This window comes from Pezoporus occidentalis, unplaced genomic scaffold (assembly GCF_034315485.1).
Source record: "Pezoporus occidentalis ecotype Australia unplaced genomic scaffold, CSIRO_AGI_Poc_V1 ctg213, whole genome shotgun sequence".
NCBI lineage: Eukaryota > Metazoa > Chordata > Aves > Psittaciformes > Psittacidae > Pezoporus > Pezoporus occidentalis.
Genome location: NW_026913997.1, coordinates 177,766 through 202,842, shown reverse-complemented (window position 1 = coordinate 202,842; position 25,077 = coordinate 177,766). Strand labels below are relative to the sequence as shown.

The window sequence follows — 25,077 nt, the reverse complement described above, 5'->3', positions numbered from 1 at the left end:
AAATACCCAGCAAACAGGTAAAACTCTTGCTAAGTTTAGTTTCTGCTTACAGAAGCATTTTGTCATAGAGTTATTGTTTATAAATATTGTTTTTCTTTCTTTCAGATTCCTCCTTGCCAATGAAAGCGTTCTGAAACTGACAGTAAGCCACATCTGAGAGCTTGCCTTGTTTTGCCGTGCTTAAGACCTTGAGATTAATTGCTTAATGCCGGGTATGGGCGAATGTAAGCCACAGAAACCTGGCAACAACATTTGAGTCACTAATGCTCTTTTTCAAGCCATGCATTACTGCCAAGTAGCCCCAAAATTAGCACATATTAAAAGAAATCATAAATCAAAGCTAACATTTAGGGAAGTGCACTGACATTTCTTGTTGCATAATGGATCAAAACTAGAGCAGCTCTGGCTGAACTGTGCTGAATCTTACTGTGAATAAGCAATGCTCGTCAATGGAAACATCCAAGGAAGACAAGACTGGCAGTACCAAAGAGTCTGTGAGATTAAAGTTCAGCATGGTATGGCTCTGCTGTAAAACACACAAGCTGCTTCATGCACATGTAATTCTAGGATTTAGCTGAAAGGGAAAGCGGGTAAAGCAATTCTCTAGCAAGTTTGCAGGGTTAGACTTCTACACAGATTAAGAAAAAGGGTTGTAGCAGCTTTATAAAATAGGTGCCTAAGTAAAGGAGGGAAGGAATCTATAGATTTTAATCAAAATTGAAATATTTGTCTTGAGTATGACAGAAGTCTTACAGAGGATATAGTTAGTTTTTCACAGTTTTCCTAGTTTTTTCATTACAATCAACCAAACTCCATTTGAAGTCAATTATAACAGCACAGTAATCCCTGTCCTCTAAAATATTTTGCCAACCTGAACCATATTTTCTTTCTGGCTTACTGGGAGTTCAGTGTGCACAGCCAGAACCCACACTTTGGATTTGTTTCATTTTAGTCCTGGTGGCACCATTTTCCTCTTTAACTCAAGTTACCCAGGAGGGAGCTGTCTAATGTTTTCTTTTGAAGAAACCCCCAAACTACACAGTGCTGTATGAAACTGTGCCTCCTCACGCTGCACAGTCCATACCTTACGCAGGTATGTCCCTGCCTGACAACACCCATTTTACCCTTGCTCTTTAAACATGCTGTTTCAGTGCAACATCATAGAATGGTTTGGGTTGGAAAAATTTGCCTCCCTCCATATCCTCAGATACTTCCTGCCCCTTTTTTTTTGGCCAGGTTTTGATGATGGGAACATGTATAATCCCATTCATCCACCGATTAAGATTTCCCTTTTGCTTGCAGAGGCAGCTGCCCAGTCAGCAGCAGGCACTCCCTGCGTGCTGTTCCCATCTGTGATGGCATTAGCACTGACTGGAGCACAGCTGGACAATTTGCAAGGTGTTGCACACTGACTGCTAAAGCTTCACATGATTATTATTGAGTAATCTTCCACCATCACTAAAAGTGATTCCCTTCCCTGAAGGCCTTACAGCACAAGGAGCACAAAGTGCACTATGCTCACACTTCCCAAGCCTGCTGCCCTTCCTCACTCAAAGTGCAGGCTGATTTAGGTTGATTTCCAGATTTATATCTTTTCAGCATGACTTCTTGGCCTCTTAGGTCACGGTATTACTTTCACTTGCAGGGATTTTGTTGGTGTGAAGATACATTCCTGATGTCTGCCATCAGCATTCTTTCAGCAGCTGCCCCACCATGCACTGCTTTGTTCCAGGGTGGGCGTACCTCTCTATTCACCAACACACTGCACTTGGGTATTACCTTCTCATGTAAGTGCTATCCATCATTCACATTGCAGAATGCATATTCTCTATAGTACATATCCCAGTGTGAGATCTGCTTAGTGTTTCTGAGCTTGTTTATTCAGTTTGGTGAGCTATTTCTTCTGTCTGATCTGGAGGATTCAGAGCAATACAAGGACCAACAAGATGCACACAGTGCCCCCAGCATTAAGACAAAACAAAGGATCTCCAACAAAAGCTTTTGAAGGAAGTGAGGGATTTTGGCAGACTTCCACTGTTCAGACCGATGACAAGAACCATTTCACTCAGTAATCTGATTAAGAACAAATAGTTCATGAAGACCTACACAGAGCAACAAAGCCTATACACAATCTGTCGTTACCTGTCAGATTGCTAAACATGGACAACGTAGGAAAAAAAGATTAGAAGAATCAGATTGCACATTCTTTTATTTCTGGGAGACATCCCATGAGGTATTACAAAAAAAAAATCCACTACAGGTAGCAACATACCTTCAAATATCTAAGGAGAATGCTGCCTGGTTCATCTGACCAGTATCCTGTAATTGTTCACAGTGAGAATCAGGGTGACCACCTCAACTATTATAACTTGCACACCTTATTTTAGGGACAAATCATGTTTGATAGAGCATTAAATTGCTCAAAAGCACAGCTTTCTGTTTCTCCTTTCAACCAAAGGAGAATATCAATCTCAGATTTAGTCTCGGGGACCAGGAGAAAGGGAAGCTTTCAAAATGACTTTGATAATATTTTTTCCAAAGCTAAACAGACTCACAATGAGCAGAAAGGTACAAAAATGAAGTATGAGCTACAGTGGATGTTACAACCTGCATAATCACCCAGTGAAACTAAACCCATGCGTGTTTTATACACTTGTAATGTATATTTTGAGGGTGTTGTTCGTATGAAGTTGTGCTGTTATTTAATCACTAAGAACAACCATATCAACATTAGATAGGATCCTTCACATATTAAAAGTTTTTAATCAAATGATACTTTAACTTTTCTTGATGCTCAGATTCTACAAGAGATGACTTTGATATTGATTACAGAACAAACCCATTGCATTAAATATACAAAAAGAACAGTGCAGATCCCATAACAGGCATTGACCTGAACTAGTCAAGCATTTAGTCTTGTACTGGATTTCTGAAAGGAGAATTATGGTACTTGCACACACACACCTATTAAAAGGATAATGATGCTGAAGAAATTAAAGGAACTACACATGACGCCTCTAGCTGTTGTATAGTTCTCTTGCAGTCTGCTCTAAAAGACCATTGACTGCATCCACTTTTTTTTTCAGATACAGGGAAATACCTTCCCTTTGAGACTATGCCAATCTAAGCGGCAGGCTTAGTCATAGACCCTAATGGCTTAAAATTTTGAAGAACTCCAAGATGAGAGCACCAAGCTCATGTTTGGGCTGGAACCGTGGCCCTGGTTGTTTCAAGTCCAAGGACAACCTACAGCTTGACTCAGTTCTTACATAATGTTGTAAAACAGTTCTGAAAGTCTCCCTCTTAATCATTTAGCAAAAAGTGTTTCTTATCCCAGACTTACGGGGCACAACTGGGCAGCACAAGAGAGTCATGTTAGCTGAGGGTGCTTAATGAGGGCAGGGCTGTAGCTTTTCATCAAGGAAAAGCTTTTAAATAACGTCCCCCTCTGCTGTGAGCTGAGCCTGAAATTTTATCTCCCCACCCCTCCCTCTGCAGCAGTCAGCACATAAAATTACAAGGAAAATAAAAAATAGAGCAACTTCAAAGTGGTTTCTGTCTTTCCTTTTTTTTATACACATATATATTTAAATTAAGACATCAACTGTTGCAGCCATTTTAAGAGTAACCATCAGGAGCCAATCCCAACAAAGGCTTTTAAGGTCATTTTACATTTCATTTTTTTGCTGGAGATATGCAATAGGGAAGCATAGCACTCAGATTTTCAAGGCATCCCTTTTCCTGTAATGATTAGAGTCAAAATAACAGTTTAAACCCTTCCCAAAATAACAGTTTAAACCCAACAGTTTAAACCCAAGGAGGGGTTTAAAACCTCTGCACCACAAAAACACAATCTTCTGAGACACAAACAGAAGCCAGATGCTTCTGGAGCCTATCTGTTGTTTCTGGAGGTGGGTCAACTGGACGTTGCATTAGTTCTGTTTCTAGTTAGCTAATATTTTTAGGGTATCCTCACCTCCTGCCTAGTGTTTGCTGAGAAGAACATGCAGCTGCAGTAACAGCTTATTATTTAAGTCTCCCAAAGCCCCTCAAACCCTGACAGAAAAAATGTAAGAGGTTGAGTTCTGTCCTATACAATCATTCTCAGTTTATTACAAACCATCTTTCATGCTTTATCTCTAATTACATTGTAATATATAGCAAGCAAATAAAGTAATTCTTTACAAGTTCTGCCTACAGCTAATAGTTATCCACTGAACTCAAGGACCAGTCCTTAAATTAAATTACACCTGTTTGTGCATAGGAATAAGACTACTTTAAAACACAAGACAGAGCAAGGGCCCAAACCCATCATTACAGTCGAGCACAGTTTGAATGACTGTGGGGAGTCCCATTACACCAGTAGTGAGGTTTGGCACAACTGACCTTCCAAAAGAAAAGGCAGACAATGAATCAAACAAAGTAGAAGAGATCCTCTCTAACAGGCTTAAAACTTTAAAAGCAAAAACCAAACTGTTGTCCTCAAACTGCACCTTACGTACAACATACAGCCCTTGCTTCGTCTCCAGCACACTGCAGGAGAGCTCAGCTTAACGTTTTCCTCAGCCATTGCTCACCAAAGAACAGGAATTCAAACACACTTACCTGAATATCCGTGGGCTACACAGATACTTGCACAGGCTGGATCCCCTTTATACAGCAGGCCTTCCAGTGCTCCCCGTTCGCAACGTTCAAGTCAAGTAGAACTGTTTATGCAACTACACTGATAAAAATCACCTCAGAGGGCCCCGGAGCTGCCCTCATAGCTCATAAATTATACAGCTTTACTCTGCTTGGCACAGGCTTGAACCCTGCTATAATTTAGGCCTAAAAGACAACACAAAGTTTCTGCCTTTTTTGGAGCCCTTCGGCAGTTTGCTGCTGAACCACAGGTTCTGGTCAGGCCTCTGCAGGTGCTCTTAATTAGGAGAGAATCCACATAAGGAACTGGCCTTAAAGATACAAGTCTTTTAAGCACAAGCATTCTAAACCTAGCCATATCGCACCGGCATCTGCGCCGTGTGATGCTTACAAAAGCACAGATAAAGCAGTGTTTAAGCACAACTGCTGTTCCCCTTTGCAAGCAAAAGATCATGAAATAGCATTGACTTATCTCATCCTAAATCTGTCTAGTTGATTCACCTTCCTGACTTTGACTTGCTTTAACGCTTCTATTTAAGAAGTACTTCTGTGCTTAGAAGAGCAAGAGTAGTGTATAAAAACTAGCACAGGCACTTCTTGCAGAGTTTGTTTATCTTTGGGAACAAATAAGCTCTTATTCACATTTGCAAGAGAAGACGGAATGACTTGAAAAGTAAAGACTTCAGAGAACCAGTGTGAAATCATGCACAGAAATAAATATACAGCCTAGATACTCATTAATGGCATACAGCCTGTAAGGATGTATGGAAATAACATTCTTCATTTTGAAAGCATCAGAGGAAAAAAAGACACATACAATTAAACCACACAGTGCCAGGAAATATAGTAGGCTCTTTCCCAATACTGGATAAAATGAGACAGGCTTACACAAGTATTGCCATTAACACACTCTGAGGGCTGGAGCACCTCTCCTACGAAGAAAGGCTGAGAGAGTTGGGGTTGTTCATCCTGGAGAAGTCTCTGGGGAGATCTTATTGCAGCCTTTCAGTTCTTAAAAGGTGCCTGTAAGAAAAATGGAGAGACTTTTTAGCAGGGCCTGTTGTGATGGGACAAGGTATACTGGTTATAAGCTAAAAGAGGGGAAATTCAGGCTGGATGTGAGGATCAGAGTGGTAAAATACTGGCACAGGTTGACCAGAGAAGTGGTGGATGCATCATCCCCGGAAACATTCGAGGCCAGGTTGGATGTGATTCTGAGCAACCTGGTCTAGTTAGAGATGTCCCTGCTCAATGCAGGGGTGTTGGACTAGATGACCTTTGAAGACCCCTTCCAAACCAACTATTCTATGATTCTGTGATTTTAGTCCCTAGATCATCCCTGAAAGTTAATATTAGGCTGACTTTGTTCTCCCTAAGTATTGGACTGTGACATCTAAATTGCAATTTGTTAGGCACAAAGGAAGAGGGAATATGAATGCTAATTTAGGTGTTATTCTGAAACACGTCCTGTAATAGCCCTCACCCTCTGCCAACATTTATAGATAGCCTAAGAACACTAGCCCCTGCATCTGGGCTTCTCATCAAGATGTCTAAAGTATGTGAATAACTTTATAAAATCCACATCCACAGAGGAAATGTGGTTCACTTGGTAAAGTCCAAAATACAGTTATGCAATTTCTCTAGCATAGCTCAACAGACCTAAACATGAAGTGAAATCACAGGGGAAGCCTTTCCAGAGAGAATCTCTGGGTTAGACTTTGATCTGATTGATCTTATGCTAATCTAAATTAATTTTCATTAATTTATATTAAAAAATTAATTTCTTTAATAAAAATTATTTTAAGAAGGGTGATTTTAATGTCTCAGTAGTCCCACGCATATTTGGCTATTCTCAAAACTGCTTAGGCTACACTCTGATTGATGACAGAAACCAAACACGAGTTTGCATATCATTGATACTGGATGTACAGCAGCATTTTTCAGGACCTCATTTCCACATTGCTCTAGCAGCAGCCTGAACTGAAGCTGCACAAAACTCTCATCTGCCCTGTAGCACATGATGCCAAGTTCTTCTCCAGGAAGGGGTATTTTCTCATCCTGACACTGGCCAGTGGATGTTGTAAGAGAGAACATATGCACTGTATGATAAGCAGCATACTCATCAAACTGTACTGCAATAGGTCTGAGGATGACCAGTTTGTCCCCCATACATTTCACTATTATAGTAATATTTTCCTTCAGTATTTGTTGTTTCTGAGGGCTTCTAAATAGTTGCTGAACTTTCTTCACCATCTTTTATTCCAGAAACCTAGAAAGTCACATTTGTGCCACATCCTCCTAACTTGAATTGAAAAATAATTAATCAAGTTCTGCATTCTGTCAGATTCTTGTAAGCAGAATTTTTCTGGCTTTATACAGGTATAACCGCGTACAGAACTGGGTTCAAGGCACTGCTTCAACTTGCCCATTGGCACCTCATTCAGAGGAGAACAGATAAGATACCATCGTAGCTTAACTCCGGGGGGCAGCTGAGTACCACAGAGACATTTGCTCACTTCCCCCCCCCCCCACCCCGTGGGATGAAGAAGAGAATCAGAAGGATAAAACTCGTGGGTTGAGATAAAGACAGATTAATAGGTGAATTCATTCACCACTTCCCATCAGCAGGCAGGTGTTCAGCCATCTCCAGGCAAGCAGGGCTCCAGCACATGTTAATAGTTACTTGGGAAGGCAAACGCCATCACTCCGAACATCCCCCCATTCCTTGTTCTTCCCCAGCTCTATGTGCTGAGCATGACACCATACAGTATGAGATATCCCTTTGGTCAGTGGGGGTCAGCTGTCCCGGCTGTATCCTCTCCTAACAGCTTGCTTGCTGGTGGGGTAGAGTGAGGAGCAGAAAAGGTCTTGACTCTGTGTAATCATTGCTTAGCGGTAATGAAAATATCCCTGTGTTATCAACTCTGTTTTCAATACAAATCCAAACCACAGCCCCATACTAGTTACTGTGAAGAAAGTTAACTCTATCCCAGCCAAAAGCAGCACAAATACCTACTACAGTCTTTATGGATATTTATAGGTGGAAGAGATCTGGGGAGGGTCAGGAGAGGAGATGGCTAAATAGGTACAATGAATATAGTGTTCCAGTCCACCTTCAGGGCTACTCTGAGGCTTCCACAGGTCCGAGAAGATGGTAGGATTACTTACCACATCTACAATGTCTTTTCATCATCAGCTTTCTGAATCTGCAATTACTCTTGTGGCAGTTCTCATCTGTACCATCCTAACTATGAAGAAATCTATCTTACACAAAGTAAATGACAGGTTAAGCTAAACATCTAAAAAAAGTGATTGCATTTATCACCGAATTCTGACTGCTCAGAGTATAAAAAAGGCAGAATTGACTACAATGGTTATAAAAGAGTAAAATGTTTCTTACCTCATCTGGCCTTAAACTGATCTCTTCTCTGAAAAGTCAGTTCTTAGTGCAGAAGTGTTATGAATGCCATTCTGGGAAATACTTATTTACGCTCTGCATTATGTAATTCTAACGATACTGTCGTTTAGGTTTTACAAGATACCTAATTTTTTTAGGAGTCATTATATGCACATTGAAATCAAAGAGAGAGAATCCTAATGAGCAGCACACAAGTGTTTCACCAGAGAAAAAGAATGCCTAAATTACGCACAGAGGACAATAGTGAACCAAACCTTTCTAAGCCCACTGAATTCAGAGGTGCCTTGAATGGACTTACTGGCTTAGTGTAGGTCAGTGTCACCAGCTGAATTAGGAACCTATATTTGGCAGTGGGACTACTTCCCACTACCTCTTCTGGAAGTGTGTTTTTAGTTCTGAATGTCTAGAAAGTCCTCAGCATCACCTCAACAACTGATGCCAAATTCCCATTAATTTCTGAAAGTTCTAAGATGAGAAGCAAATATGGAAAATAAAATTCTTGGTTGAGAGAAACTGATGTTATAATTAAAAAAACATATCTGGCAAAGCAAAAGTGGTAATGATATGAAAAGTAAATAAGCACAGGAGATAATATAAAGATGCTGAGTTGGGCAGGAAATTATTTCTAATACCAACTAAGTCGCTTTTTTATAGTATTCATTCCACTGAAATGGATGCATTTAAATTGCTGTTTAGGTACTCTTATTCATTGCTGTTGAGATCATATTAGTTTAAATGCAGAGTTCATTTAATTCTGGCTAGGTCAGTAATTGTGCTAGTGAGCAAGGTGTACCCTCAACCATTGCTTTCAGATGAATTAATGCTCATTTATGAGATAAAACGGCTTTCTTTTTGTAATCATAGAGGCATACAAAAAAAGGAAATGCTGATCCTGTGCAGGCTGAAGTGAAAAGTTGGATGCCATGAAAGTTTAAATTAAAGACAAGGCAGTTTCTCCTGCACTATAAAATCTGTGACTGCCATAAACCAAGACCCTGCTTAATATCCATGCAATTTTAATTCTTAGCAATAAATGTTACAAAAGAAGCAAATTAATTATTGTTTGCTTAACTAGTTAATCATGGTGTTATAAATATTTTAGAGAGATGGGGAATGAGAGAACGGCCCTTTGAAAACTGTTCTATCAGATTTCTCACAGATGAAATGGTATGTATATCTCTGAAAGAGGATGCTGTATTTATAATTGTAATTAAGGTGCTTTCAGTTTTGTATAAGAGAATAAAAATGTTAAGTTAGGGCTTTGTCTAGTAATGCAGAAAATCTCTGTTCTCTTTTTGGCACTAACACATAATTTAAAGGCAGTAAACTAGTAAATTATTTACTACCTGTGTCAATCTTCCAGCTGTAAAATGTGTTTAGTGGTGCAGTCAAAGCAGCAAAGTGCCACATTATCTATTTTTTGATGATGATGATGATGACGGAAAGAAGCAGGAAGAGAAAGTAGCAGGAATTGTGATATGCAAGTAAAAACTCAAAAAAGTATGTAGTAGGGGACAGTAAAGTGGAAAAGGACAAACAATTGGCAAAAAGGATATGAAGGAAGAGAAATGTGAAGCAAAAAAAGAGCAAGAAGCAGATGGGGAAACAGCCAGGTAAATAAAGCCATTTGATTCAGATACTAATTTACAGTAAAAGTATGAAGTCTCATTAAATACACAACTATAATGCAAAGGAATACTCTCACAAAACTTGTTTTGGCCAGATGCCTATGTTACTGAGTCCCGTAAAATTCTGTTACGTCTCCATTTTGAGGTCAGAAGGACTCACCTAATCTGACTTCCATATGCAGTGCATTTCAACCAGGTTTCACTGTATTGAGCACAGTAACTGCACAGAAGGAAATACCTGTGATCTTTTAAAAATCTATTTTGAAAGTCTACGTTTTCCCCATGTTCTCTGCACCCTTTCAGAATATCCAAACCTTCAATTTATTGAATGCACTAAGTATAGGCTCCTTTTTTATGTGGGCAGAGATTAGTCAATGTGTTCTTAGAAGAGCTGCCAAGAACTAAACTGTCTTTGAGAATGACTTGCTACAGTTTTCATTTTAAGCTCAAAACCTTTGTAGATGTTATTTTCCTCATTTAACACAAGTGTTCAGCAATAACCCGTGGATCCAATTACAATGTATTGCTCAGAGGTTTTCAGTTTTCTTAATTTCTTTATGACCAACAAAAACATTCCCTTAATGTGAAATACCTCTTAATTTATGAATTCATTTGAAGAGATGCCATCATTCCATTTACTACTCATGCGTTAAATTAGTACTTTTCAATTCGTACACTTTACCAGTGATCCTCAACATCTTTTTCCTTCCCTGCACATAATAGGACTTCCTACCTTCCTTTCAGTCCTAAATAGAGAAGTCATTGCCAGTGTTTAGGCTCTAGGCAGTTTTTGGACTCAAGTTTTTTTTCTCACAGTTCTTTCCTCCCCCCACTGAAGACAGTGATTATACCTGTGATCTACTGACGTGTCCATGCCTGTGCATGTAGGAACCTCTCCTTGTCAAGTGAGGCTCTGCCTGGGCACTAAGTACAGGAGTGTTGATTACAGTGTGAGTTGGGATTGAACTCAGTACCACAGGGCTGTGTTTCTTCTCCTGCATAACCATCTGAAACAGAGGCTGTCCCACCATCCATGGACTTTTATTGTTATTTAATCCCTGGATTTACTAAAGTCCAAAGAAGAGAACTCACCAGCACCTAACAGTACTGCGTTCCTCAATTTACTTATGTACATAAAGCCAAGTTTCGAGGTTTGAAAATGAGCCTTCTTCCCACGATTTTACTTCCTGTTTGGTAAACAGTGCTTTTATTCCTTTTGCTACTTCAGCAGCAGACGCCAGGGTAGCTTTTTTCTTATAGTTTGCTTGGAAAATCTTATTAAATTGTCCCCCCAAAATTAATTTACTTTGGTTAAAGTCACACAAGCCAATGAACAATGTCACTAGACATTCAGGTTTTGTCATGTTTGCATATACAGCAGTGGCTCTGGTATTCTGATTTGTCATATTACAGGTTAGTTGGAGTTAAGAGTATGTTTTATCAATTGAATCCTACTCCAGTTTAGTTGATCATAATAAAAGGGAAAAATTCTTATAGGCATCTAAGAAGAACAAATATATAACTCACCTGCTTATATTCCACTGAGGATGCTGAACATTCTGAACTAGAAAGATCAAATAGGAGGGTACAAATCATGCAAACTGCCCAGATTTTATTAATAAAATCTCACAAGGTAAGAGGGGATCCACGTGCTCCACTGAATTCCAAATGGCATGTATTAAGTGTTTAATAGATACTCCATTCAGAGCATTTTCCTGTATAAAAATGGCTCTTTTGTTTGTGAAATTTATCATCTATTAGGTGAATCTTTATAATCTGCACTCTTTAGTGCCTGAAATCTGTGCTGGGACTTGCATTCATCCTCATATCCAAAATGAGGTAATGAGAATACAGCTAATGTGCTCAGTCCATTAAAGAACTAACACGGAAAGTCTTGGAACACGAATTTTTGTAATTAGCATGTTTGCTGACAAAAGCTATTTGTGTGTTGATGGCAAGCTGCATCATTATTATATTTTATACACAGATGAGACTGTATGCAAGTACCTTTGGAGCTGAAACATGTCTGATACTGAGCAACTTCCCTATCCGTTGGAAAATGCCTAGCAGGCATGATTGAAGAGAAATTACTTGGGTATGGATACCAACCTTCAAGGTTAAATCTCAACTCCAAGGGTAATTTATACTGTTTTTTAAGAGACCATGTTGTGTCCTGTTGCTTTTATTGCAGGGTAATGTGATGGAGCACAATGCTGCTGCTGAAGTGGAGACATCCATTAACTGTCTACTGTATCCATTAGGCTCTGAAAATTGCAAATCGCTGACTACATGAATTACTCTGGAACAGTTTAGCATGTGTGTAGAGTTTTCACTATCAAAAAGCTCTAGTGATTCCACATTAGAAAGCAATTTTCAATATGGCTTACTGGGAATTTAGGCACATAAACAGATACTCAGCAGTGATATTTAATGCAGTTTACTGAATAGGTTTACAGATTAGGGACATAATTTTCAGAGCTTTGTCAGGTTCTGTCTGAGCACACTGATTATGTGCCTGGAAATTTGACTTTTCCCTGTGTGTATTATTTTCCTCTGTTCTCCGTTTGGATGATAAAAGGTAAATGCAAAGGTAGGATTGTGCTGATGCAGTGGAAACATACTTCAGTGTAGTTTATAGTCAGAACCTCTGCAAGAAATAATGTTTATGAGATCATCTTGTCTTGCTGCAGATGTTTTACATTAAACTTCTTGCTACACAGTCTGCACAAAATACATGAGCAGATACTGATATTTTGCACAGAAAACTGAACTGGAATAGAAGCTGATGTGAAATTACAACGAGCAATTTAAGTGCAGACATGGCAATATCTAGTTGTTTCCACTTAAATGTTTATGAGCAGAATAGTAACTGAACACAAGGACCTGCTCCATAACCAGGTCCACTGGGTGCCCTAAGTGTATATAAATAGCAACATATGGGGTATGGATTCATTTGTACTGTACCCTAAAGAGTTTTGGAACATCTTTCTTTTGATAGAAGGCAAACAACCAAACACAGCAAATATATGATAGTGTACAAATTTGTCTCAGCCAGCGAATGCAGGACAGAATGTTTCTGATCCACTTAATGTCTCCTGACTTCAGTGCTCCGTGAGGAAGGCTATATGACTGACAAGGCACAGTGGCACTGTTGGTGATGTGACCTCTGGGGAACAGCCTGTCATGTCACATTGGGAGTTTTTGTCTTGGTTTTGGCATCCAGAGTTTGGCCTTAGATAATTACTCAGCTCTGGTTTGGAAACTTGCTTCTTTTTTCTCCCCCATAAGCAGATTTCCTGTTTCCTTTTCCCAAACCTGCTTTTCTTTGGCTTTGGTTTTATTTTTAGTGCTTTTAAGTAAAATTTGGTGCTTGAAGTTCATCTTTTTAATAACTGGAAATATTTCTCTGGTTAATAAAGGCCATAGCTAAAGTTCTAGGATTAGGTATCGTTATAAGCTGCTCTACCAAGCTCCTTAGAAATCATTCCCAGCAGATTCCTCTTCTAGTGTTTGTCATGCTAACATGATTTCAATTCAGAAAGACAGACAAATGTTATCAGGGCTCATTGAAGCAAACGTAGGAAAAGATCATTTAACATAATACTGATAATACTAATAAAAGCAGTAGGTTACAGAAATTTCTTGTCTGAGTTATGCAAATTAAGTTTCTATATTTACGACATTTTCTTTTGAATCATAAAGTTTCATGTGTTAATTTTATGGGTAAACAGATTTTGGTTGTTTTTTTCAACTCATTTTTTCTATATATAAATTTTTCAGCCTGATTATGAACTAACAGTATTTTTACACATAGCTCTTAATAACAAAAGAGAGAAATGTGAAGAGATCTGAACATTAAAGGCAAAATATACCACTGAAAATGAATAATACTGTGGTGATTTGTAAAGCTTGGTACAAGCACAAACTAATAATGGGGTCTTTACCTAAGATTCATAATATGGGCAGAGAGTTTGGCAACACAGCATCTTCATTTCAGTGACTAATATAATCCAATCTCATCAGTGACTAGTCTTATCCAAAAGAGGTCTAGTCATTGATGTCAATGGATACTTGGTCAGACTTTAAAGTGAACACATACACATTATATTATAAAAGCTTGAGGTTCCTTTAATTTTTATACAAGTACCTCAAAGAACAACATTATTAATTCCTCTTTTTAGGGGGAGGGAAATGGGGGAGGGCAGCAGAAGAAGAAGTAACAGATTAAAGTATAACTAGTGGAGGAAAAGGATTTCCATCATAGGAAACATTTCAAAGTTTCTACATCCCTTTGAATATAAACCAGTGTAAAAAGTTAAGATTTGGACATTCTGTGTATGAAATGCAATTCTGAAAATGCCCTCAAACTTGAAATAGCTCATTTGAGAAACTGTAATGCTTTTTCTTGACTTTGAGTCTGTTTTAATAGAAAGTATATTTAAACTTTTCATTTTACTCTACTAAATCCTATTAACTGGTCTGTATCAAAAGAGATGGAAGTATACACTTGGAATAGCCCTTAATAGTTTTTCATATGAATAGCAACTAGTGCTGTCATATTGTAGTTAAGCTGACTCAGAGAAACAGACATCTACGCAACAGGAAGGAGTTATTTTGGTGTTTGTGAAATATGCACAGGAGCCCTAAAATTGACACTGCTCCTTCCCCTCATCAGACATGACACTTCCCATGAAGCAGACTGAAAAGGGTGTGCATAGTGTGGGGAAGGATGTAGAAGCTGCTCTTTCATGGAAGGATTTATGCTGACAGAGCTCACTTAGATACCTTTGGAGAAAAGCAGCTGGAAAAAACTAGGTCTATGGATGAATTCTTGAGTTTCTTCCAGAGACAAAGTGACCCAGATTTATAATCTCTGTGTTCCTACGGTGGCATGAAAACACCTGTGTCCCAGCAGTAATTCCCATTCACAGCTTTACATGTTTTTCCCTTCGATTCAGACTCATAGGTGATACTGTTAAACAGGCACAAACCTCTGATCTTTCCCGGAGTCTAGATATTTCCAAGTATAAATCCTTGGAAAGATGCAGAATTTACACTGAATGGGTTCTGCAAATCAAAAAATCTTGAACCTCTCCTTTAATGAATTTTCAAGCTGTTATCTTCCCTTCTTATTTGCACATTATCCTTTTTAATTGTCCTTCTGATTGCCTGCAAAAAATTCAAATTTAGAACAGGTATTTTCAGTCTCATCCAGCCTTAGTTGTTCCCCTATTAACAGATATGCAAAACATTAATTACTAAATTGAACTTGCAAACATTCAGAAAATGGTTTCCTTCTCTCTTTGAAAGCATTTTATTCACAGTGCAATTTCACTCATTAAAAGCATTGAAGTGTCTCAGGATACTTGCATTCCCTCCCCGCCACTGACACAGTAAATCTTATGTTCTCTTCTTTTTCCTAATCTGCAAGGCAATCAAGGTGAGGATTCTCTGCAGCCCTCTGGGATTAGAAGGTGGCATGAGGAAGAAGCTGCAGAAGGAACACATGTGCAACTAGGAGGAGAGAAGACTGTTTTGGGGATGAAAGAATTAATTGTTGGATGTTGTGGGTGTGTGGAAAATTAGGTCACCCTAATTTTTCAGGCTATTTTAAGACCAGACTGCTCACGGGATGTGTGAGCTCAACTAGGAGAAGCTCAGCAAGGTTTTTGCTGGATATCCTACCCTATAAGCACTTCACTATGTGCGTATTCTGATTGATCATGAAATCTCATACAGATGATTTCCAAAGCCAGCTGAGTCAGACAGTATCCTTTACTCCTTAAACCACAAGCAGAGCCTCTCCCTGCTCCTCTCCAATGGAAATTCTTCTCCAGGAAATGTCTGATGTAAATCATGCCAAGGCACTGCCAGGTTGACTTGCTTCCTAAACTTTTAGTATTTCTCTGGATTTGACTTTTTTTTTCTTAAAATGGCAATTACTTTGGCTAAGCAAAACATCTATCTTGCTTTTCTCACTGAAATGTAGAAACAACCACTACTGTATCTTCCTGGATTATTTTCTCCTTTTGTAGCATAGGGGGAGACACAAGAAAGAATTAGTTTATTTCATTTGAGATCCATGAATGTCCTTGGCTTTGAGGCAGGCTGATGGCATGCCTGCTACATTCAGAAAAGGTACCTCAAAGAGCAGGGACATTCTACAGAGCAAGCAGTACAGCACTGCAGAAAATCCAGGTGGGATGTTTAACAAACCTTACAGATTTATGAGGTAGGGGAATTATATTAGGAGTGTGGACTATGCTTTAATACAATCATTCATTGGGATAAGAGAAGCAGAACTTGCTCTGTAAGTCTGTAATTGTTGAAATTAATAACTGTGGCTCATCACTCTCTCAGTACTCCACCAATTTACTGTGCTCTTTTATCTCAATTACTTTCTGTGTGTGTCTTACATTTCTCTATTAAACTTCAGTAATTGTAACACTACGGTAATAACATTGACATATAGAGTATTATATGATGGGCTATTTTACATTATTCTGACTGCCTTATTTATATTCTAATTATTAGTGCCTATATAAATGTGATTCATTGAACTAATAAGGTTTTCAGACAACTGCCATAGCTCATTGATTTTCTTATGCATGAATTTACCTCACACTGCTAGTTGGATTTCCCTTCACTTATAATGCAGGCATTTGTAGAATAAAGGCCTTCCACTTCAGCCTCAAAGTAATGATACTTAGTACCTCATTCTAGCTCGATTCCATTAAGATAACAAAGCAAATGGGAAGTACCAAAGTTATATTTTCTCAACTGATCTGTTCTTTTGTTCAAAAGTACTTCCAAAAGCACCCATTCTCACTAATCCCTGCAGAAGTGATGGCCAAAACATGATTTTTTGAATTTAAGCAAGTTAGCCCTCTGAAATCTTGTGCAGATTTTGTGTAGTTCGTTAGCCATGCAGTTCTCCTCAGAGAGGAATTTGGGTAATGCCTTCTGAATGGCACAGTTGCTTAATCCTTTCAATATCTCAGAGTTGAATGAACTGTTTACCCTACCTGCCCTGCAGGGACCTTAGCCTGCAATCAGTTCTACCACAATCTGAAAGTCAGTTAAGAATGTGGGAAATGAAGGTGATTTAGAAAAATACACTATATGTATATATATATATATATATATATATACACACTATATATATATATATATATATATATATATATATATATAACCTCCTCTAGTTTGGGTCTTCTACACGTAGTGGCATTTTAACAGATCCTTCAAACTACATCTAGCACACCACTAGCTTATAACATAAACCATATGCATGTATTAGATCCCATGGTAATAAGAAGCTTGAGAGAGCTAATGCAAAACATTTATTTCAAAGAAATAACTATGCAATGTAAAAACCAGCAGACCTTGTCTATGGTTCCCCTCCTGTGCCCTGGTCTAAGACAACTCAGTTGCCAGCCATTTCATAGGAGGAGATCAAGACTCATGCCTGTGGAATGGGTTCGTTTCCAGTTGCTTTGCTTTCCGAACAACTATGATAAGAGGGGTTTCACTCTGTCTCTTGTTATTTCTGAGCATTTGTTGACAGTAAGCGGTGTACAGCACTGTGCATTGCAATAACAGTATGTTCTATTTTGTGTTGGCCCTTTGTTCTCGGCATGTATTGATTTTCCTAAGGTGACCTTGATACTCTGCCTGTGTTGAACATGAAGGCTATTTATTTCAAGCTCTTTCCTTGCATGCTGAGCTAAGTTCTGCTGATGCTATATGAAATTACAGAAGCACCAAGACATTGGGAGAGCCTAAATTGCAAGCGTCCAAGGGTCAGAGATCCCAGTGTTGCAATTCCAAGTCGCAGTAAAAAACACTTTCAAAGTTTTCCGGTGTCTGACTTACATTTCAGATATTGATTCCAGCTGCTGGAAACAATCATAAACAGTGACACCACCATCTGGTGGGTAACACCTCTGTAAAATGTTTATCTTTCATAATCATAAGTATTTATATGGGATAAAGTAAATAACATGAGTAAGGAGTAGAAACTAGAACCATCAAAGGTCTGTGTTACATTTTCCCCTTTTGTGGGTGTGATATTTTGTCATTAGTGGTACAAATTCCCTGCCCTGTTTATTGATGCAATACAGATGCAAGTATGCTCATTTCTGCACTTCTAACTAACGATGTGGGTAGCACCCATAGATAAGATGATCTTTGCACAAGCAGTGACTTTTAGCAGAGCTTATGCCCTACTATAGTTAGTATCTAGATGCATAGCCTCATTATTAATGCAAAGAGTTCTGAAAGTCAGAGCAAACAGTAAGAAAAATGGCTATCAAGGTAATTATTTTGCAGACAGGGGAATAATTGTGATATAGTTGGCTGATTTATCCCTGTTTCTCTTCTCTTCATTTTTATAGCAAAGTAAGTGAGGATGGTGGACTCAGTGTAGACTAAATTCACAGTAATACAAAACCTCATTTTCAGGCTTTGATTCAAGAATTTGTGTTGGTGGCTATGCAAGGATTGTACAACCACCCCCAGACTAAATTGAAAAGAAATGGGAAACAATACAGCTCCTCAAATGTTAGTTGCTAGGTAGGAGACTGTCACAGAACTTCAGATAAAGAAGTCTTCTCTCAAAGACGAGAGTCAAGAGTTTTGGAGTTTTGGTTTTGGAGTCCTTTGTGGTCCTTGGAAAAGATGCTGTAAATTAATCAGTAGTTCAACTCAAAGCTTCTTCTAATTTTTGTAGCTGATTCAAACAGAGTGGAATAAATTTATCCCTCTTGGAACTGAAGTATATAAACTGTCGTGAAGCTCTCCAGCACAGAATAAACACACCAAACCTGCAAAACAGCTAATGCTCCTCAAGGATCTCATCTCTCAGAATCTAAATATTCTATTTTCAAAGTGCTATCTAGTTACTGTGCAGTATGCAGTCCACCCATGAGTAAATGTCAGACATTTGCAATTAAAACTCCCATTTCTGATGTCCTAAAAGCTGCTGCTTTCATACCTTCTCCGTTACTGCCGATCCTGAGCTATGAATAAGAGAGGTGCACATTCCAGTTCTTCACAAGCTTACATAAGAAATCAATTTTACCTCAAAGCTATTGGACTGGAAGATTGATGAACAATTCCAGTTGCTTTACAGCAGCAGAATCTCAGTGATTGATACCAAACCAGACAAAAGCCTTGTACTGCATCACAAAGCTGGGATTCTGTACAAAGAGAGACTGATACATAATTTGTGCATGTCACAAAATTGCTACACAGGTCGATATAACTAGCACTTTACACAGGAAAGGCACAGAAATAGAAACAACCAGTCTCTACTGAACTAGAGAATAAAGCAGCAATGCTTGCCCAAAGCAAAGACGTTACTCGCTTCTCTTCCCTAGCCTAAACCAAGACCTAAAACATTTGCCACATTTGAGCAAGTGAATTAAGGAGATTCTGTGATTACATCTGACAATTATTTTAGTCCAGAGTATTTTTCTGTGAAGATAAACTGTAATTATCTGCATAATTTAAAATAGATTGACAATGTAATTTTGCAGACATTTCTGCACTGTTGGTATTATCCTTCTGAACAAAGCAATCTTTCAGGACTGTTCATTTGAATGGCTATTTTAAGTTAAATAAATAAATAAATGGATGCAAAATAATAATTTAAATAAACATTTTCAATGAATGCTATTGGGTTGTCAAACTTCATGTTTAAAAAACTACATTAAAGCCAGACCATCAGAGCAATGTAATTAAGATATGGCTTGCAGATGTAGCAGCTGTAAATCATATTCAGAAAAAAAACCCTAAAGAATAGCCTTTAATTTGCACTAGAAGCAAGTCCTAGCTGTTGTTAGTGTTTTCTTGAGTCTGAAATGCTCAAATCCAAATTCTAACTTCTCCACAGTGCAGAGTATTTCTTTGTTCTTATGCTTTTAATGTATTTGCGACATCAGTCAGATTTTCTCTAAAGGTTCCTCCTGTTAGACTCATTTTATGATGACAGTTTCACCCTCTTTCACCTTCTGAATCTCAGGGGCAATATTTGTGGCATTGTTTTGAGATACCAGCAAATATTTAGTACATCTAGTACAGGATGCACTGAAAAACATTAATTTGCATAACAAAGTGTCTAAGAAATCCATTCTCATGTAAAAAAGATGCTATAGTTTATGGGCATATCATACCTTTAAGTCATAACTGGGAATGAACTTTCATTTGGGTTCCCATGACAAGTAGGATGATTCTGCTATTTCTGTGTATTCATGTATCGCGGACCAGTTTTCTTTATTGTGCTAAAAAGTCTGCATGGACTGTTGCCAATATTTCCTGTTACCATACTGGTGCTATGATATTTCCCCACTTTTCTTGGTTTTGCTTTTACACAGGAAGAGAATACTGTGAATTCTGGGATGGGTGTGAGACAGCATATGTTAAATCCTTTTGCTTAGAACATGAGTGACCACAAGGGTCAGATCAGAGATTTAAGTGGTTTAAAGTCCATTTATTGCATAGAGCCATTGCTCTAATGCAGCTGTAGGTTGAATAAATGGGAGGATGGCCTAGAAAGAGAGAAAGGCAGTGTGTCTGGTCTGACTCATGTACTTCTAAGACTAAACCAGAACAGGCTTAGTGCCTGGAAGGACACCTTAAGCCACATAATGCCTGAGGCATGCCTAGTATCTGCCTGACAGCTGAGGAATCAGATAGAATCTAGAAAGCCACGCCTGGCTTCCTACAGGTGCCCAGTACGCTTGAAGTTCAATTTACCGCAAACCATTTCTTAGATTTAATAGCTGTAAGTAGCAACATGTTTGAAATCTCAGTGGGCTGGATGGTTTTAAAACCAAGGTGCTAGAAGATTAAGAGAACCTGGGAGGGTTCTCATTCTACTCCTGTGTTTGTTGCTGGGTCTGAGCAATTGTAGGGCACAGCTCTCTAACCTCACTGATGCTTTGCTGAAGTTAAAAGGGTTACTATTTTAAGCATTGAATACTTGTTGAAGGGTTGCTTGTTAAACATAATCACAGATACATATCAAGAAAAAAATTTCAGTAATTACACAAGAAAACACCATGGCTCATTTGAAGTTAAATATTACATAAACTGGACTTTCTATACAAATTATATGGCTATGTATGAAAAAGTACAAAGAATAAGATTATTTTTAGAGTCAAACTGGCATGTGTGAGCTGTGAATTGATAATGGGCTTTTAGTCTGTCATCTCACATGAAATGTCTGAGGCTACACAGTTACTATCCCTAGCAACTATTTCTGTCAGGACATCTTATGGTAATGAATGCCATGAAAGTTGACTTAACAGTTATGTTATGTATACTATATATAGCAGTGGTATATAACAGTGACAGAGACTTTGGAATGGAGAAATTAAAAATATAGAAACCAGAAAATATCATTTTAAAATGGCTTACAAAGATCTATTCCATACTCATTCAGATAACTTCTGCCTTCACTATGAAACTTAGATTTACAGGGAGAACGATTTGACCTCAGTTTAGAACAGAAGAATATATTTTAGTAGATGTCAACTTGATCTGCAGCTAATAACTGTATGGTGTTGAACAGCAGAAGGTATATTCAGTGACAGCAGAGCTCAGTGAAGGTGGTGTGATCCTAGTTGTATACAGCACATTATGTAGCATGCTAAGTACCTAAGCATTTTTCAGTATTGATTTCAATACCATGGTAATAAAGAAAAGGTGCCCATAAATTAGAAGAGAAGCACTCTAATTGTTACAATGAACTCCTTTACAATAAGAACTTTACATAATGAGATGCATTATTAAACATTAATGACTAGGATCGTTAGTGGCAATTTTATTCCACTTATGCATGATTTTGGCCTTAGGTGAAGCCTAATGTTTTAGTAAAGCTGTCATTCATAATGTTGCTCCTTTGTTTGCTTTACAATCACATCATATTCTAGTCTTGAAAAGTCTTCTGGATATTGGTTTCTAATAGGGATTTAAAGGAAAATTGCTTCCAGATTCAATCCTGCCTCTAGCACTAGCAACACACATGGGAACCTAATAAATTACACCAGAAATTATGATGAACCAAGAAATCTTGTGGTCCAGTATCTCTACAAAGCATTCAGCAGGAAATCCAGCTCAATATGCAAGTACGCATGATTGGCTATAAGGAAGAAGTTCTTTACTGTTAGGGTGGTGAGGCACTGAAATGGGTTGCCCAGGGAAGCTGTAAAATCCCTGGCGGTGTTCAAGGCCAGGTTGGACAGAGCCTTGAGTGGCATGGTTTAGTGTGAGGTGTCCCTGCCCATGGCAGGGGGGTTGGAACTCGATGATCTTAAGGTCCTTTCCAACCATAACTATTCTATGATTCTATGATTTAACATTTCAAAATGCACTTTGATTATCTCTAGCTACTTTACAGTCACACTTCATATTTTTCAGCTTTCCTTTAAAGTGACCATTGTTACTGCAGTCAACATCTCGCACTCTTTTCCTTTCCATGTCAGCCACTGAGGAAGGTAATGATGAAACAGCTGCTTTTCCATAGCTGCAGTCTTATCATTTGAGCTCAAGCCTAGCCTAGCTTTTGGTTATTATAGCCTCAGTGCAGAACTCTGGGAGAAAGATGCACAGGATTTTGCCAGGAGGCTGCACTAGAGAAGGCTCAGCAATTGCTGAAATTGGGCCAAACAGCAGAAGAGACCTTTAACGTGCTTGTTTGCTATAACACCTGGGCAATCAAAGGAGAAATATAACTCACTTGAGCATCTGTGGTTATATTTAGGTACCTGAGGAGGTTGGTGCCACTTAGTCACTAATTCAAAATCCTTGCTCTGAGAAATGCCAATTATGCAGTGAAAAAACAAGCAATATTCCTAGAACTGTGTTTTGTCCAAGCTTTGTGACAGGGAGTGGCCTTCAATGGCCACATTTCCAAGGAGTTATTTACAGGGTACTAACTGCTTTAAAAAAAATCCTTTGTCCTTTAGGATATTAAAGGGTTGGGTTTAAAATATGAAAGCTTATTTCTTCTATAACTAGTATGAAAATGAGTAACAGAAGAATCTCCAATGGTTTGGAGGTAAACTATCTAAAGCTAAATGGCCATGGAGTGGGTAAAATGGGACAGGTCATTCATCAGATTTCCAGTCCTTCCTATAATGTGATAAGAATACAGACTTACCAGATTATTACTTAACTGCTTATACTACCCTTCAAAAAGTTGATCCAAACACAATGGATCACGTTTACTCTTCCTGCAATGCTGCAGAGTAAACCATCTTGCTAACCATATGAAGTTTAACCATGCCAAGTGCAAGGTCCTACACCTGAGTCGGAGCAATCCCAGGCACAGCTATAGGTTGGGCGGAGAAGAGATTCAGAGCAGTCCTGCAGAGAAGGACTTTGGGGTGCTGGTAGATGAGAAAATGAACATGAGCCAGCTTCAGTGTGCGCTCGCAGCCCAGAAAGCCAACCGTATCCCGGGCTGCATCAAAAGCAGCGTGACCAGCGGGTCAAAGGAGGTGATCTTGCCCCTCTACTTTGCTCTCGTGAGACCTCACCTGGAGTATTTTGTGCAGTTCTGGTGTCCTCAACATAAGGAGGACATGGAACTGTTGGAACAAGTCCAGAGGAGGCCACGAGTATGATCAGGGGACTGGAGCACCTCCCGTATGAAGATAGGCTGAGAAAGTTGATGCTGTTCAGCCTGGAGAAGAGAAGGCTACATGGAGACCTCATAGCAGCCTTCCAGTATCTGAAGGGGGCCTATAAGGATGCTTTGGAGGGACACTTCATTAGGGACTGTAGTGACAGGACAAGGGGTAATGGATTCAAACTTAAACAGGGGAAGTTTAGATTGGATGTAAGGAGGAAGTTCTTTCCTGTTAGGGTGGTGAGGCACTGGAAGGGGTTGCCCAGGGAGGTTGTGAATGCTCCATCCCTGGCGGTGTTCAAGACCAGGTTGGACATGGCCTTGGGTGGCATGGTTTAGTGTGAGGTGTCTCTGCCCATGGCAGGGGGGTTGCAACTCGATGATCTTAAGGTCCTTTCCAACCATAACTATTCTATGATTCTATGATCTCTGATTTAATCAGGCAAAATCTATTGATTTTTTTTTTGTGCTGTTTAATGATCTCCATTTATTTCCCAAAATGCAAAGACACCTTTTTTTTTTTTTTTATTGCAGGACATTTCTACTGTGGCTTTTTTTTTTGCCATTTTCAGTGTCCATACAATACTTCCTATCTGTTCTGAGATTCACAGTTGGCAAAAACACAGCCAGAATTGCAAAAGATCCTTGCAAGATTGAGTAGACAAATAAAATGGCAGGTGAAATTGAATATAAATAAATGATGCACAATAATCATGCATGAAACGATGAGCTCCCAGCTGAACATTGACTCAGAAATCTTGGTGTTAATGACAGCTGCGTGAAAAAGACAACAGTGCTCAGTGGCAGTCAGAAAGGCAAACTGAATGAAGGCACTCGTCTAGTGCCTTCATATCCAAACAAGAGAACTCTAGAAGTGGAAAACGACAGAACTATGATAACCTCAAAACGTCCCAGGACTGCAAATGACTGGAAATACCAGTTGTATATATGCATACACTCTACTTATTCCTGCATTCTCCCCTTGGCATCACAGACAGAAGCGAAATCACCTTTGGTGTGACCTAGTACAGCCATGCTACATTCCTCTTTTCATCAATATGTAGAGACAGGATATTTGTATGTGGGGCACATAAAGAACAGTGACAGAACTATGACTGAAATTCTAATTACTAACACAATTGGGTTTGCTGTATCTATAAGCAATGGTTACCTTGGTCTCGCTTCGGCTTCAGCATGATTGAACTGCGTGTCTAACCAGGATCAATATACTTGCTGCTGTTCCTTCCTAGGAGAGAATTTGGACATTGTCAGAGAGCTTCCATTCCTTAAGATAGCTTACATATATAGACTGCAGAATGAAGAAAACAAATTGAAGTTTTGATCTCTGTTTGGCTTGCTGTGGACCAGATGACCCTTTAAGATTTGTTTTTACAATACTAATTTAGTCTCATGCTTATGTCTACTCTTGTCACGTCTTTGACAAGGAAAATGACTATTAGCTCGTAACCATTTTCTACATAATATATATAATTTATATGTAACATGCAAAAAATACATTAAACACAAAAAACATAGACAATCCCTTCAGGAATTTCCGAAAGAAAGACTGTAAGAAATTGGAAGGGAATGTCAAGGGAATTGTCCCCATGTGCTTACCCAGTTTCAGTGCTCTTTGTTTAGACATCTCCCACTAACTACCTCCCACTAACTGTTGTCAGAGACTTTTGGTCCATCCTGTGAGAGCTCAGTCTCTGATTACAGAATCTGTATTTGTATAATAACAGTGGCAAGCA

The 25,077-nt window shown here is 38.8% G+C and overlaps 1 protein-coding gene across 2 annotated transcripts in view; it reads right to left on the bottom strand.

Annotated features, from left to right (window-relative positions):
* Positions 1-24,546, bottom strand: part of SLC39A10 (solute carrier family 39 member 10) — a 108,017-nt gene extending 83,471 nt beyond the window's left edge. Inside the window, exon 1 of one of the 2 annotated variants that reach the window (XM_062619662.1) lies at positions 24,495-24,546. The gene's annotated coding sequence lies outside the window, so the exon portion shown is untranslated. Of the gene's footprint in view, positions 1-4,605; positions 4,794-24,494 lie in introns of those variants that run through there. The other variant, XM_062619663.1, reaches the window with a different exon arrangement.
* Between the last annotated feature and the right edge of the window lie 531 nt (positions 24,547-25,077).